General features: G+C 40.3%; 1 protein-coding gene and 1 pseudogene across 1 annotated transcript in view; one reads left to right on the top strand and one right to left on the bottom strand.

Moving 5' to 3' along the window:
* The window catches only part of CHCHD6 (coiled-coil-helix-coiled-coil-helix domain containing 6), a 341,492-nt gene that overhangs the window by 252,550 nt on the left and 72,649 nt on the right, over positions 1-16,293 (bottom strand). The window lies entirely within an intron of this gene.
* LOC114506586 lies at positions 1,729-7,196 on the top strand (annotated as a pseudogene).

Here is a 16,293-nt window from a genome sequence, read left to right as displayed (position 1 = left end):
CTTTAATAAATAAATATAGAAGTCTGAAATCAAATAAATCTGGAGGCTTAGAAATCTCGTATCAAGGCACCAGCAGATTTGGTATTTAGTGAGGGCCTGCTTCCTGGTTCATAAATGGCACTCTTCTCACATGATAAAAGGGGCAAGGAAGCTCTCCGAGGTTCCTTTTATAAAGGCACTAATCCCATTCACAGGTCTAACCTTCATGATGTAATCACCTCCCTAAAGCCCCACCTCCAAATATCATCACACTGGAGATTAGGTCTCCACATACAAATTTTATGTGAATTTTGGGGAGGATACAAACATTTAGTCTACATCACTCCCGTACTCATACGAGTGCCCTTTTACTCTCTCTGAAAAGTACTGAATTACTTATCTTCAGTAGAGGCCAGCATGCCATGGCCCCAGCCTGCACCCTTCACACAGCCTGTTAATTGACAAATGACAGTTGCTGATCAAAAAGGTGTATGTGGCTCCACACCACATATCTTCACAACTGGAAAAATCATACCAAACAGGGTAAGTGACTGTTTTGAGAGACAGAAAGTATCAGGGAGGCACATCCAGCATAAGGACATCTACAAGGTTCCTTAAAAAGATAAGGTCTTTCTTACATACCTGGTCCAAAATGACAATGAATCTGCTCAGGAGTTCCCAGTGCCATACACAAAATGATATTACTGGAAAGTTCGGGGTAGTCATCTGAAGAGAGTATCTTCCTGGACCCCAAGGCCAGCAAATAAGACTGCAAATTTAAAAAAAAAAAAAAAAAAAAAAAGCAAAATGGTGTCCACAAGAAAGGAAGGGCAGAGCCTTGCTGATGCAGACCTGTGGCTCCAGGTGGTGCTAAGCTTTCCTCCCTATGGATCCCCTTCCTATAGTGGGCACACTCTCTTCTGTGACAGAAAAGAGGTGAACATTCAGAGGTTGAAGATGGGACTTTTGGACGATGCCCACCAAACATTCCTGCTTCTGATAAAGTGGGCACAGTCAAAATGACCCACTCTCCATTGCCAAGTATGTGACTGACTCATGAACTGGAATCAATTCAGTGTGAAATGACAGACTAGAAACTCTGAAGCTCAGTCTCTTCCTAGTGTCCTGCAGGGACTAACTGCCTAATGTCTGTCCTAGAGAGATTAAGTGTCCCACCAAGACCCCGGTTTTAGCTCTCTTCTTCAAGGCCCTGCTTCTCCAGCTTTGCCTTGGACTCTGAGCTTCCTGATATCCTCCCAAAAAGTCCGTGTTGTTTTGCCTAAATTAGCTGAGCAGACTTTGTTGCTGGAAGAGAAATTAATAAAAAGCAGTCAGAAATGGCTGTTTTCCCTTCTCTCTAGAGAATGTGACATCAGCCCAGGCCCCACCCACTGTCAACAAAAAGTGATGCCATACAGGTTGCCATCAGGCAGCCAAAACAGGCACTAAAATCACGAGGGAAGTAGGCATCATCAAAAGACTAAGAGAGACAGAAGGGCCCGGCATTGCAGAAATGCAAGGGCAAGAACAGAGCACAACAAATAGGCAGCCCCTTCATTATTCAATTACTCACTCTGTAAATTGAGAATTAATGTTCATGGGTTCTGCTGAGTGATATAATTACAATTTAAAAAGGGCAATTAAAAAATAAGGGCAGTTAATCATTGGTTTGTTGTTCATTTCCTTGCAGGGAGCCTCTTGCTTATGAACACCAACAAAGAGCCACAAAAGGATTTGAACACACAAATCCCAGCCTTCTCTGGTTCCTCTATCTTCAACTCCCCTGACTAGGCTGTCACACAGGATCTCCACATCTGTTTCTCATTCCTGTGACATTCCTCCAATCTTCCCCCAAGTCTCCACCTGCTCAATAGTGCCCCTCCCCTTCACAGCTGATGAAAACAACAGAGCTCCCTAAAGTTGTACACACTGAAAGGAAAGAAAAGACCTTGGGGCCTCTAGCTCTCAATTTTACAGGGCTATAAAGGAAAGAGTAGAAAAAAGGAGTTGAGTGAGAAAAGGAAAGGAAAGAAAAAGAGCAAACAGAGAAGTAGGAGAGGATGAAACTGGAAAGACTGGGCTCTCGGCATGGGCACAAGAATTCCAACTTGGGCTCTGAAAACAGGGCAAGCCAGCATCTTCTAAGTACCAGCATCTTCTGTCCACTCAAGCACCCCCTCTCCAGTTCTAACCAGTTGGCTGATGACCAGCTGCTCAACCAGACTCTAAGAATCCAGACACAGGCCAGGAGGGAGCACAGGCATTTTTGGTTTCTTCTAACAGGAAGACTGGAACAAAGAGTTCTCCCAAAGGATATTAAGTCACAGGGGTAAAAAACTTCAAAAGAAGAAAAACTCTGGGATCTAGTTCTACTGCATAAAACTTGGGGCAAGAATGAGTATTTGTGGCTCCACACTGCCAGTGCTTCAGGCCCAATCAGTTACTACTTCTGGTCCTTGAGCTCAGAAATGAATGTGCAACCTGAGACTTCTCTGAGCAAGAATATGTCTTAACTCTTCCACTGGCATCCCTATAAAGTCCTGCAGCAGATACTGTACACTGGCCATCCACAGCCATTTCCACAAGGCTGCTAATTCTCCAGTTTTGTGGAAGGTAGAAGCCTCTAATCTCAGGAAAAGCAACCCTTTGCAAGCCTTGGGGGGAAATTGTGACAGACCTAAACCAATCATGAACCAAGCTTTCATGGTAACCCTGGCCTCCACTGCAGTGATTGGTCTGACATGGCTATGTGTACTAGTTCCAGCCAAACAAATATGTGTAAATCACTGGACAAAAGTCTTGCCTAAATGAAGAAAAGGATCCATGACTCTAGCCCTTCCTGCTTGAGACCCTGGTGTGAGGAATGGATGCCCATTATGGTGGCAGACACTGGTGTGAGGACTGGATGCCCATGACTGTGAGGAGCAACTGGTGAGGACTAGATGCCCTGTGAGTGTGAGGGACACTAGTTGGAGGACTAGATGCCTATGACTAGGAGGGACACTGGTGTGAGGACTAGATGCCCTGTGATTTCAATGTAAGACCACAGAACTATGGAAAAGCCACCTTATCTCAAACACCATTGGACCAGTCTTCTTTTAGAGGAAGATAATATTTGCTTACATGTTTAAGCCTCTCATATTGGATATTCTTTTTTCTTGCAGCCAAAAGCAGTCCTAATCCACACACAGTAGTATTGCCTAGGATCATAGCCTTTTAACATGTCTTTCTAATATATTAAATGTTTGAGACATCACTATAGAAATAGGGATAGTCAAGGGTCACAAGCAATTTACAGACTACCCCAGGCCAAGAACTACCTTCAAGGCAAGGGAGATCCAGGCAGAGCAAGGAATCATTTGTGTAAAGCAGTAGTAAAAGATCACATAGGCCGACTTTTCTGTGTATGCATCAACAACCTCTGAAGAGATATGTAAGAAATCAATAAGTTTACCCCAAGGCAGGGAGCCAGGTAACTAGAGGAATAGAGTGACGGCCTTTTTAGTGTATGTCTTTTGAACTTTTTGACTTTTGAGTCATGTCAGTGTATCATCCATTCAAAAATAAAAATAAAAAGCGAAAAAATAAATAGAAAACAAAGGTAAACCCTCCTTTAGGTGTTTCCCTAACTTTCATTATTCGAGGACACCCTAGTGATTTTAGCAGCATCTGTGTATCACTGTATTTAATATTTCTTAAAAAATCTATCTTTGCTTTTTTCCTTAAATTGATTTTAAAACTTCATGTAACTAGCAAAAATGGAAAATCATTATCACTTGCAATTAATGGAAGCTACATGTAAAAGTGGATACAATGAAAATAAAACTTTCTTAAATTCTTATAGCTAGACCCCCAAAACTTTTGAGACTGACATGTGCACTCCATTAAAAAGGACTGGATACCCTGTGGCTGTGACGGACACTGGTATGACTACTGGATGCCCTGTGACTATGAGCAACACTGGTGTCAGGACTTGATGCAAACCTAAACCATCATATTGAGACTTTATTTTTAAATAAGAAGTTAAAATTGAAAAGGGAAAATCCTTTTCAGTAATCCCTATACAATTTGCTTATTATAGTATTAGTGATGTAAGCTCATTGGCAGGGTGTGGGACACCCTTGAGAATCAACAGGAGATATGTTTTCTTACACTCTCATTAATCAGGCCTCTATTGCTCTCTCTGATTTACTCAGAAGTCCAGTATACATTATACACTGAGCTACATGCTAAAGGGAATAGAGACAAATAAGACCTGACTTTTTCTTTCCCTAAGCAGTTTATAACCTAGTGAGGCAGGAAAAAAAATAGAGAGCTAAGGATGGGAGAAGAATGGTGCACCTGAACAGCTACCCAGGCCTCCTCTCTGCACTTTGCTCTCACAGCCTACACACCCTGCCACATGCTCAATCCCCCAGAACATCTTCCACCATGGCTACCTCAGTGAGTTCCGACTTAAAGAAAGGCATCAAGCAGGTCTACATATTCCTGTGTCAGAGGGATAAAGTCCAAGCTATCTATATCAGGATCGATGGTACTGAAGAAGAACTGCTTTGTAAGACCTGGACCCTAGACAAATGTATGGAGAGTTGCCTAAGCAGAATTTTCAGTTTTTTAATCTTCACCCAAGGATATGCTTATTGATTTTACAGAGAAAAGAAGAGTGAGAGGGAGAGAGAGACATCAATGCTAGAAAGGAACATCAATCAGTTGCCGCCCACATGCACCCCAACTGGGCGATTGAACCCATTGCCTAGGTATATGCCCAGACCAGGAATCGAACCCACAGCCTTCTGGTGCATGGGACAATGTTTCAACTGAGCCACTCAGCCATAACCCAAGTGGAATTTTGATGGTGTTAGTTCTTTTCAGTTTGAAGGCCCCAACAGTGAATTTTATCTTGTCCCTGCTGACATGTTTTGGGACCCTCTCTACAAGGACCCCAAGAAGCCAGTGTTCTGTGAAGTCTTCAAGTATAACCAAAAGCCTGGAGACAACTGTAAACAGATAATGGTCATGGTGAACAATCAGCACTCCTGGTTTGGAATGGAGAAGGAATATACTTTGATTGGCAACCCCTTTGGTTGACCTTCCTTCCAGTGGCTTCTCCAGGCCCTGCTACTGTGGTGTGAGAGTAGAGAAAGACTATGGCAGAAATATTATGGAGGCTCACTGCCAGGCCTGTTTGTATGCCAGTGTCAAAATTGTGAGGGCAAATACCAAGGTCATGCTTACCCAGTGGGAACTCCATATAGGACCCTGTGAAGGAACTGATATGGCAGATCACCTGAGGGTTGGCCCACTTCATCTTGTATTGAATGTGTGAAGACTTCGGAGTCACAAAAACCTTTGATCTTAAACCCATTCCTGGGAAGTGGAATGATGCAGGCTGCCACACCAACTTCATTACCAAGGCCACATGAGAGGAGAACGGTCTAAAGTACACTGATTCCATCAAGAGACTAAGTAAGTAGCTCCAGTACCACATGCAATCCTTTAATCCCAAGAGGAGTTCTGACCAATGCCCACTGCCTCACTAGATTCCACAAAATGTCCAACATCAACAACTTTTCTGCTGACATGGCCAACCAAACCACTAGCATCCACATTCCCTGGATTGTCATCCAAGAGAAAAAGGGTTACTTTGAAGACAAGACTGTTGCCCCTCTGCCAGCTGTGACCCCTTTGCAATGACAAAAGCCCTCTAAACAAAACCGGTAATGAGCCCTTCCAGTATAAAAACTAAGTATACTAGACTTGCAACCAGTGAACCCCTTCTAATTATTCATCCTGCTCTAACTCCTACCCCTTCAACTGTTACAATAGCTGTAACTCAAAGGGTAGAATATCAAGGTCTTTTTTTAATGCCTCATGTCCAATTAATATCTCTTGCTTTCTTTGGCCAGGATATAGAGGTCAAGTTCTTAATCTCTCCACACATATATCCTCTTTTTTCCCCCATTACTAAAGTCTTCTAATGCATTAGTGTGTGTGGCAGCGGGGAAGGGACATAACCATTGCTTCCATTTAATCAGGTGTGTTTACCTAATAGGCATAGCTATATAGACAATAAGCATTTGTGAAGGGAGGGGAAGGACTTAGTCTTTACGGTAGCTGAAGGGAGTGGGAGTAGTAGAGGGCTTACTTTGTGGTTATTTTTCCCCTCTTGGTGAGAAGTTCCATTTCTTAAAAGGTTATAATCAATTTTCTAATAAAAAGTGAGAATCAGGAGTAAGGAAAGAGTGGGAAGACGCAGGAAAATGCCCTCTTATCCTGGTGTGGCGCTTCCCTTGCCTTGGGCTAAATTTTCTCACTTGAAGACAAGCTCAGTACAAAGGGATGGGATGGACAGGCTGCCTTAGAAGAAAAAGTTCTCACTGCTTGGCCCTCCATTTATAACATGAAACAAAGTAGTATTTTCATATTTAAATGCAAAAACAAAAATTATGTATACAGGTGTGCAGATATGTGTGCTTTTTCTAAAGGAGAAAACCCATTCTGGTCACTGAGAGCCAATTTGAACAAATAGTCTGATTAGAAATAAAAGTCTCCTTTTGAGTAGGGGTATGGGTGAAGATGCTTGAAAAGTTGGCTCTTTAGAGCTGTTACTCCCGAGTTACCACTTAAGAGCTTCACTGTGCCCTGCCCACCCTTCTAAAAGGGGTGGACGCTGGTTGGGAGGACATTATAGCAGCAGTCACTGAGCTCTGTAGCTTTGGTTTAAAGACCCACATATACATACTTACAGGGTCTTAAAAATATGAGAGGGCTGGTCAGGTTGAGCATGTTACTGACATAGGGGTATCAGGGTTATTTTCTGGTAAAAGTACTGTGTCACTAAAGCAGGCCTTTTGTCATATTAAACATTTTTTAAAAAGGAAAAGAGAAGTTTAGACTTTAATCATATTTGTAGGGATTTAAAGCCTTTGTTTTATAGAATTGCTTATTTGCTTCAACTGTCTCCTTCCCACCTCTGCTCTTTGAGGAAATGGACACAGGACTGGAGTCAATACACCTGTAACTGTTTATCCTGGTGTCCGTTGTGAGTGTGAACTGTCCCTTTTCTTTGTTAAGATTCCTGAGGAATCATTTTTTTTTCTTTCATAATAAAAACAAATCCCAACTTCATCCAAGTAGAACATAGGCTTAAGTTAAGAGCTAAAACTATAAAACTTTTAGAAAAACTATATGTGTAAATATCCAGAACCTAAGATGTGACGTCTAAAGCAAAAGCAACAAAGAAAAAAACACCTAAATTGGACTTCAGAAAAAATAAAAAATTTCCGTGCTTTAAAGGATACCATAAGGTCCATCCATGCTGTTACAAAACATAAGATTTCCTTCTTCCTTATGGCTGAGTGGTATTCCATTATGTAAAGAGAGTATTATGCTAAATGAAATAAGCCAGTCAGAGAAAGACAAATACCATATGATTTCACTAATATGTGGAATCTAATGAACAAAAAAACCTAACAAACAAAGTAGAAACAGATTCTTAAGCTGTCAGAGAGGGGCAGGCAGGGTGCTGGGTGAAAAAGGTGAAGAGATTAAGCAAAAAAAGAAAAAGAAAAAGAAACTCTCACAGACAAATAACAGCATGGTCATTACAAGAGGGAAGTAGGAATAGGGGAGGCAGGAGAGGCTAAAGTGGGGATAAATGGTGGGTGGAAAATGACATGACTTGGGGTGGTAAACACACAATACAATATACATATGCTATATTATAGAATTATATACCTTAAACCTATATAATTTTATTAACAAGTGTAACCCCAATAAATTTAATAAAAAACAAATGAAGGATACCATTAAGCAAGTAAAAAGACACCTGTTATAAACCATATATCTCCTAAGAGATTACTGTCCAAAATATACAAAGAATTGCTACAACTGAATAATAAAAAAGACAAATAACTCAATTAGAAATAGGAAAAGGATTCGAATAGGTATTTTTCCAGCGAAGATATATAAACAGCCAATAGCACATGAAAAGGTGCTCAATACCATTAGTCATTAATGGAAGTCAAAACTACAATGAGATATCATTTCACACCCACTAGGATGGCTATACTCAAAACAACATAATAACAAATACTGGCAAAGATGTGGAGAAACTAGCACCCTTATATACTGCTAGTGAAATGTACAGGCACCTGCTTTGGGAAACAATCTGGGCATTTCTCAACAGGTTAAACACAGACTCACCACATGACCCAGCAAATCCAATCCTAGGTATATACCCAAGAGAAATGCAAACATACATCCACAGAAGAAGCTGTACACAAATGTTCACAGCATCATTACTCAAAATTGCTAAAAAAGTGTAAAAACCCAAATGTCCTTCAACTAATCGGTACAAAAAAATGTGGTATGAGCATACAATGGAATGTTATTTAGCAATACCAGTACATGCCTGTGGCACAGATAAAGCTTTGAAAAACATCATGCTAAATAAAGAAGCCAGTCATCAAGACCACATGATGTATGATTCCACTTATAAGACATGTCCAGAGTAGGCAAATCCATAGAGACACAAAGTAAATTAGTGGCTATCCAGGGCTAGGAGGACTGTGGAAAACAGAGAGTGACTGCTATTGGGCAGAGTTTATTTTGGGGGGTGATGAAATATTCTAAAATTTATTGTGATGCTTGCATATCTCTATGAACAAAGTAAAAATCATCAAATTGGGTACTTTACAAGACAATGAAGGTGTTAAAACCAAATTTTTAAAATTGAAAAATGGGGAAAAATTAACATTTTCTCAATGAACAAATGCCTTGGAAAGGAGCTCAGTTAGCTTGCTGCAGGGCTGCCATATCTGGCCACACCAGCTAAGCTCTGCAATGAAAAGTGGGCTGTGTAAGCAGAAGACATGCCTCCCATAGTCCACCTCAGTTCCTGTGTATCTCTTAAGAGTATAAATGTCTCGTTATGCTCACAAGTGCAAGCCTAGTGTTGAAGATCAGTATTTCCCCTACAACATACCTACAAAACACAAGGCTTGATCTGGTGCTGAGTTAAAAAACAGTGATATGCCTGATGTGGTAGAAAAAACTGGACCCCAACCTAATTCAGTCTTCATAAAGGGTGTATGTACATGGGTAATTTTGATCATGAATGGTTTCTACTTTACAAGCCAACTTGGATTCTGGTTACCTCAGAAAATGAAACTCCACTAAACAAAAGACATAGAAAAAAAAGTGAAATAAATGTCATAAGGAAATGCTATGTGGTTCAAAAAAGTAAAGAAATGACAGCCGACCATCAGGGTAGCATGGGTAAAGAAAGTTTAGCATGGCAAGTGAAGTCTGAGCTGGACTTGGAGGCTGAAGAAGACAGAGACAGGTGGCCAGGTGCAAAGGACATTCTCTGCAGATGGTCAGAGAGGAAGGCAGCCAGGGAAGAAGAGTAGGTCCCTGACTTGGCTGTTGTAAATAATGCTGCTATGAACATGAACATGTATACAGGACTCATAGTAATGGACAACAGGGTGGGAACTGACTGAGGGAGCATAGGGTGGGGGAGGGAAGGCAGGGCAGGGGAAAGCAAGAGGGGAAAACTGGGACAACCATAACTGAACAACAATTAAAAAAAAAGTAGGGCCTCAATAATGGAGGACAGGCTTCTTAGCCCAAGTCTGATGCTTTCTACCAGAGCAGCCTGGGGCAAGATATTTAACCCCTTGTGGACCAGTTTCCTGATCTATAAATGGGAAATAACACCACATTTAATTGAATCTAAAACACCATCAATTGTAAGATAAATTATTATTCTATTACCACTAAGCAAAAATCAATTATAAGATGTCACTAATAAAATTTCAGAGATGTTAAAATGGAAAAGAGATGTTCACCTCATATGGATATAATATAGTTATGATAACTACTTACAAAGTTGATGTAGGCATTAAATAAGTAATTATATGTAAAAAATATTGTTGCTGTTGTTATTAACATTAATTTAACAAAAATATATTGAGCAAGTGCCCTCAAGCCCTGTGAATAAAAACAAATATGGTCCAGCCCTTACAAATCTAGAATCAATCACCTGTCCTCATTTGTTTTCCTGTTCTGTCACAGGAAAACAAATGACAACAGGTGATAAAGAAATAAGATGTATGCACACAAGCTCAAGCCACAGGGAGCCTCTGGTTTGACTGCAATGTAAACTGAAGTCTCATGTTACTGAACTGACAAGTGAAGAGGAGATAGGTTCTAAAGTAAAGGGACAACAGCGGGTGATTGTGGGGAGAAGGGGATATAAGGGGACTAAATAGTAATGGGAAAATACAATAATAAAAGCTTAAAAAATTAATGCAAAAAAATTAAAAAATAAAGGGGTAATAAGATTTGGTTAAAATTACCCCTAAAAACCTTAAAATCTAGCCCTGGCGGCGTAACTCAGTGGATGGAGCTCGGGCTGGAACCAAAGTGTCCCAGGTTTGATTCCTCCAGCCAGAGTACATGCCTGGGTTGCAGGCCATAACCCCCAGCAAACCACACATTGATGTTTCTCTCTCTATCTCTCTCCCTTCCCTCTCTAAAAATAAATAAATAAAATCTATAAAAAAAAAAAAAACCTTAAAATCTCCCCTGAAGTACATATATAAATGTACCCTCACACATATATATACACATTTTTATACCTGATTCTCTATGACAATACATATGTAGCACCACACAGAATAGTAAACATGTGGAAAAATATATTTAAGGACCATGTGTAAAAAAAAATAACACTTAAAATCATGCTCACTACGCCAAGATACTCAAACTATGGAAGGAACTAAAGAACAAAGGCAGGTAAGCACAGCAGATTTGTGTCTCCAACCCCTTACACAGAAAAGGCAACAATTCATTAGGGGAATGGTAGCTGAGCTGGTCAAGGAGTTCTTTTATCTCAGGTCCTAGCCACACCGTTTTTATACTGAGCTCTGTGATGCTAAGCCTAGGACCATGTAAATCTCATGTAGGCATGAAAGTCTCTTCACTAGGGGACACTAGTAGGAAACTATAAGGATAGGGGAGAAGAGACTGGCTCCTTCTTCCTCTGTGTTTGTGCACTTCTTGCTGTTTTGAGAAACCTCATTCAGCAATGCTCCTTCACCAGAAGCACCATGGCCCACTGTAGCAGCAGCTAATTCCAGTTATTTACCAAAACCTGAAGAACGGACTTTTTCACACACCCTACCTCTAGGGACAAAAGCTCCAACCTAGCATTACCCTCCCTCCAAACTCTGAGTTTCTTATTGGGCCTTCCCTTGAGGGTTTTTTAACTTTAAATAGCTTTTAGTTTTTCTTTCTTTGTTTTACATTAAATTTGAATTTATTTTTTAAGTATATGTGATTGGTTATGCTATTACAGTTGTCCTATTTTTTTCTCTCCTTTATTCCCCTCTACACCTGCAACCACTACTCCCACCAGCATTCACGCCGACCTTAGTTCATGTCCATGGGTTTGTAAGAACATAAAAGTTCTTTGGCTTTTCTATTTCTTGGTAATATTCATAAACCTCCCCCTGTCTATTTTGTAACCTATGAATTATGCTTCTGATTCCCTGTACGTTCCACCAGTACCGCCCCCAACCTCGCCCCTGCTGAGAACCCTCCATGTAATCTCCATTTCTGTGATTCTGTTCTGTTCTGGTTGTGTGCTTAGTTTGATTTTTCTCTTTTTTTTAGGTTCAGTTGTTGATAGTTAGGAGTTTGTTGTTATTTCACTGTTTCATATTTCTTATCTTCTTTTTGTTAGATAAGTCTCTTTAACATTTCACAGAGTAAGGGCTTGGTGATGATAAACTCCTTTAACTTGACCTTATCTGGGAAGAACTTTATCTGCCCTTCCAGTCTACATGATAGCTTTGCTGATAGAATAATCTTAGATGTACGCCTTGCCTTTCATGGCTTCAAATACTTCTTTCCAGGCCCTTCTTGCAAGTAAGGTTTTATTTTGAGAAATTAGCCTTATGGGAACTCCTTTGTAGGTAACTGTCTCCTTTTCTCTTGCTGCTTTTAAGACACTCTCCTTATCTTTAATCTTGGGTAATGTATTTATGATGTGCCTTGGAGTGTATTTCCTTGGGTCCAGCTTCTTTGGGACTCTCTGAGCTTCCTGGACTTCCTGGAAAGTCTATCTTTTGCCAGATTGGTGAAGTTCTACTTCATTATTTGTTCAAATAAGTTTTCAATGTCTTGCTCTTCCTCTTTTCCTTCTGGCACCCCTATGACTCAGATGTTGGAATGTTTCAAGTTGTCCAGGAAGTTCCTAAGCCTCTCATTTTTTTGAAATCTTGTTTCTTCATTCTGTTCTGGTTGAATATTTACTTCTTCCTTATGGTTCAAATCATTGATTTAAGTGCTGGTTTCCTTCCCTTCACTATTGGTTCCCGATATATTTTTTTTTTTATTTCGCTTTGCATAGCCTTCACTTCTTCCTCTATTTTGCAACCATACTCAGCCATTTCTGTGAGCATCTTGATTACCAGTGCTCTGAACTCTGCATCTAATAGGTTGGTTATCTCTTCATTGCTAAGTTCTATTTTCAGGGTTTTGATCTGTTCTTTCATTTGGGTCATATTTCTTTGTCTTGGTATATCTGAAACATTGTAAGGGGTGGAGCCTTAGGCATTCATCAGGGCGGGGCAACCCAAGTCACTGGGTAGGGGCATTCTATGTGGGGGAGGGGTCAGAGAGGGAACAATGCTGCTTGCTGGGCTCTGGGCCGGCTTTCAGTCACTTCCTCTGCTACCCACAAACAATTTGGGCCCTTCTGGTGCTGATTCCCAGGTGGGTGATATTGTGTATGCTCTAGGACCCTGTGGGTCTCTCCAATGAACTCTCCTGGGAGGCTGGGAGTTTCTCCCACCCCACCAAAACCCCCACAGGTTTTTACAGCCAGAGGTTTTGAGGCTTTCTTTTCCAACACTGGAAACGTCGGTGCTCAGTCTGTCTCACTGTCCAGCTGTTCCTCCTGGTTATATGCACATAAACGTGGGACTGCCCAGTCCTCCAAGTGCTGCCTTGCCGCTTGTCCATTCTTCCCTGGCTGCCTGTCTCCACCCCTCCTACCACTCTGAATGAATGTTTCTTCTTTAACTCCTTGGTTGTCAGACTTCCATACAGTTCAATTATTGGAAGTTCTGGTTATTTTTTGTTTTAAAATTTGTTGTTGTCCTTCTTCTGGTTGTAGATGAAGCAAAGTGTATCCACTTACACCTCCATCTTGGCTGGAAGTCTAATTTTTTATTTTTCAATTACAGCTGAGATACAATATTATATTAGTTTCAGGTGTACAACCTAAACATTATGTAACTTATTAAATGATCATCCTGATAAATCTAGTACTCCTCTGACACATAAACAGTTATTATAATATTATTGACTATATTTCCTACTCTGTACTTTACACCCCACATCTATTCTGTTACTACCAATTTGTATTTCCTAATCCAGGTATCTCTTTTACCCAGACTCCTAAACTACCTCCCACCTGGCAATTGTCAAAATGTTCTATCTAGTTACGGCCAAGATGAAAGCATAGGTAGAAACCCTTCACTTCCTCACACAACCAAAAGGAGGATAACAACCAATATAAAATCAATAAACAACCAGAAGCACCAGAAAATCAAACTGCATGGAACTCCAACAACCAAGGAATTAAAGAAAAAAGTCAGTCACAACAAACCAGACTGGTAAGGCAGTGGACCACACAGGCTGGCGAGAAGAGAAAAACTGCTGCAAGTTGGCAGACCTTGGGGCTGGCTGTTGTATGGCGATGGGCTGCATGGGTGGGGCTGACTTAAGGGGAAACTGAGACTCAGAGTTGATATGGTTGCTTGCTACATTGGGAGAAACTCCCAGGCTCACACATGAGTCCATCAAAAAGTGCACTAGGCAAGCTGCACTGTTCCCTCTCTGGTGCCTCCCACACAGGCAGCACAGCAGCGCAGCAAAGAGGGTTGCCCTGCCCCAGTGAATTCCTAAGGCCCTGCCCCCTTACAACTCCTCAGGTACACCAAGACAAAGAAATATGGCCCAAATGAAAGAACAGAGCTTAACCTCAGAAACAGAACTAAATGATGAGGACATAGCCAACCTATCTGATGGAGAATTTAAAGTCCTGGTAATCAAAATGCTCCTGGATCTGATTGACCTTGGTAGAAAAATGAAAAAAACAAATGAAAGATACCCAAAATGAAATAAAGCAAAATATTCAGGGAACCAACAGTGACAGGAAGGAAACCAGGACTCAAAGCAACAGTTTGGAGGGAAAACCCAAAAGGAAAAAAATAAATATCCAACGGGAACACAATGAAGAAACAAGAATTCAAAAAAGTAAAGAGAGTCTTACTAACCTCTGGGAAAACCTGAAATGCTCCAATATCTGAATTATAGGGGTGCCAGAAGGAGAAGAGGAAGACCAAGAAATTCAAAACTTATTTGAACAAATAATGAAGGAAAACTTCCCCAATCTGGTGAAGGAAATAGAATTCCAGGAAGTCCAGGAAACCCAGAGAATCCCAAAGAAGTTGTACCCAAAGAGGAACACACCAAGGCATATCATCATTAAGTTACCCAAGATTAAATATAAAGAGAAAATCCTAAAAGAAGCAAGGAGAAAGGAAGACAGTTACAGCTGATAACCTAATGCACACAAAATGTGATGAGTGCCCATTAGGCTATCAGCTGATTTCTCAAAAGAAACCTTGCAAGAAAGAATGGGCTGGAAAGAAGTATTTGAAGTCATGAAAGGCAAGGACCTACCTCCAAAAATACTCTATCCAGCAAAGCTTTCATTTAGAATGGAAGGGCAGATAAAGTTTTCCCAGATAAGGTCAACCTAAAGGAGTTCCTCCTCATCAAGCCCTTATTATATGAAATATTAAAGGGACTTATCTAAGAAAAAGAAGAAGATCAAAAATATGAACAGTAAAATGACAACAAACTCACAACTATCAACAAATTAACCTAAAATAAAAGAAAAACAACAAAAACAAAAACTAAGCAAATAACTAGAACAGGATCAAAATCAGAGAAATGGACATCAAATGGAGGGATTTCAGTGTGGAGTGGGAAGGGAGAAATAGGGAGGAAAAGGTACAAGGAAGAAGCATAATTAGTAGGCATAAAATAGACAGGGAGGGATAAAAATGGTATAGGAAACAGAGAACTCAAAGAACTTATATGTACAACCCATGGACATGAACTAAAGGTATGTGTGTGTGGGGGGGGGTAATGCTGGAGGGTGGTGGGGAGCAGGTGGAGGGGGGATAAAAGGAGAAAAAAATTGGGAAAACTGTAATAGCATAATCGATAAAAATACTTTTAAATGTTCTATCTGTAAGTCAGTTTCCATTTCTCTTGTTTATATATTTCAGTTTAGATCCCACATATACATGAAATAACCTGGCATTTGTCTTTTTCTGTGTGACTTATTTCAATTAGGACAATACTCTTTAGGTCCATCCATGTTGTTGCAGATGGCATGACTGCATTCCTTTTATGGCTGAGTCATGTTCCATTGTATATATGCACCACTTCTTTAGCCATTCATCTATTGATAGACGCTTAGGTTGCTTCCACATCTTGGCTTTTGTAAATAATGTTTCAATGGCCCTGGCTGGCGTAGCTCAGTGGATTGAGCATGGGCTGCAAACCAAAGTGTCACAGGTTCGATTCCCAGCCAGGGTACATGCCTGGGTTGCAGGCCATAACCCCCAGCAACCACACATTGATGTTTCTCTCTCTCTCTCTCTCTCTCTCTCTCTCTCTCTATCTCTATCTCTATCTCTATCTCTATCTCTATCTCTATCTCCCTCCCTTCCCTCTCTAAAAATAAATAAAATCTTAAAAAAATAAAAAATAATGTTTCAATGAATATATGAATGTATATGTCTATTTGATTTAGTGTTTTGGGCTTCTTCAGATAAATATCCTAGAGTAAAATTGCTGGGTTCTTCTTTGTCTCCTGTTATAGCCTTTGTTTTAAAGTCTATTTTGTCTGGTGTAAGTAAAGCTACCCAGATTTTTTGTTTGTTTCCATTTTCACGAAAAATCTTCTTCCATCCCTTTACTTTCATTCTGTGTTTGTCTTTTGATCTGAAGTGAGTCACTTATAGACAACCTATGTAAAGGTCTTGTTTTGTTATCCATTCAGCCTCTATATGTCTTTCAATTGAAGAATTTAATCCACTTGTATTTTTTGTGTTGAAAATATATATTTATTGCCATTTTATTATTCGTTCCTAAGTTTTCTTAGGAAAACTAAGTTTGCTTCATATATCCTGGACTAGGGACTCTAGAATATGTCAAAGG

This window comes from Phyllostomus discolor, chromosome 9 (assembly GCF_004126475.2).
Source record: "Phyllostomus discolor isolate MPI-MPIP mPhyDis1 chromosome 9, mPhyDis1.pri.v3, whole genome shotgun sequence".
In the NCBI taxonomy this organism is placed as follows: Eukaryota; Metazoa; Chordata; class Mammalia; order Chiroptera; family Phyllostomidae; genus Phyllostomus; species Phyllostomus discolor.
This window is presented reverse-complemented; position numbering and strand designations above follow the sequence as displayed.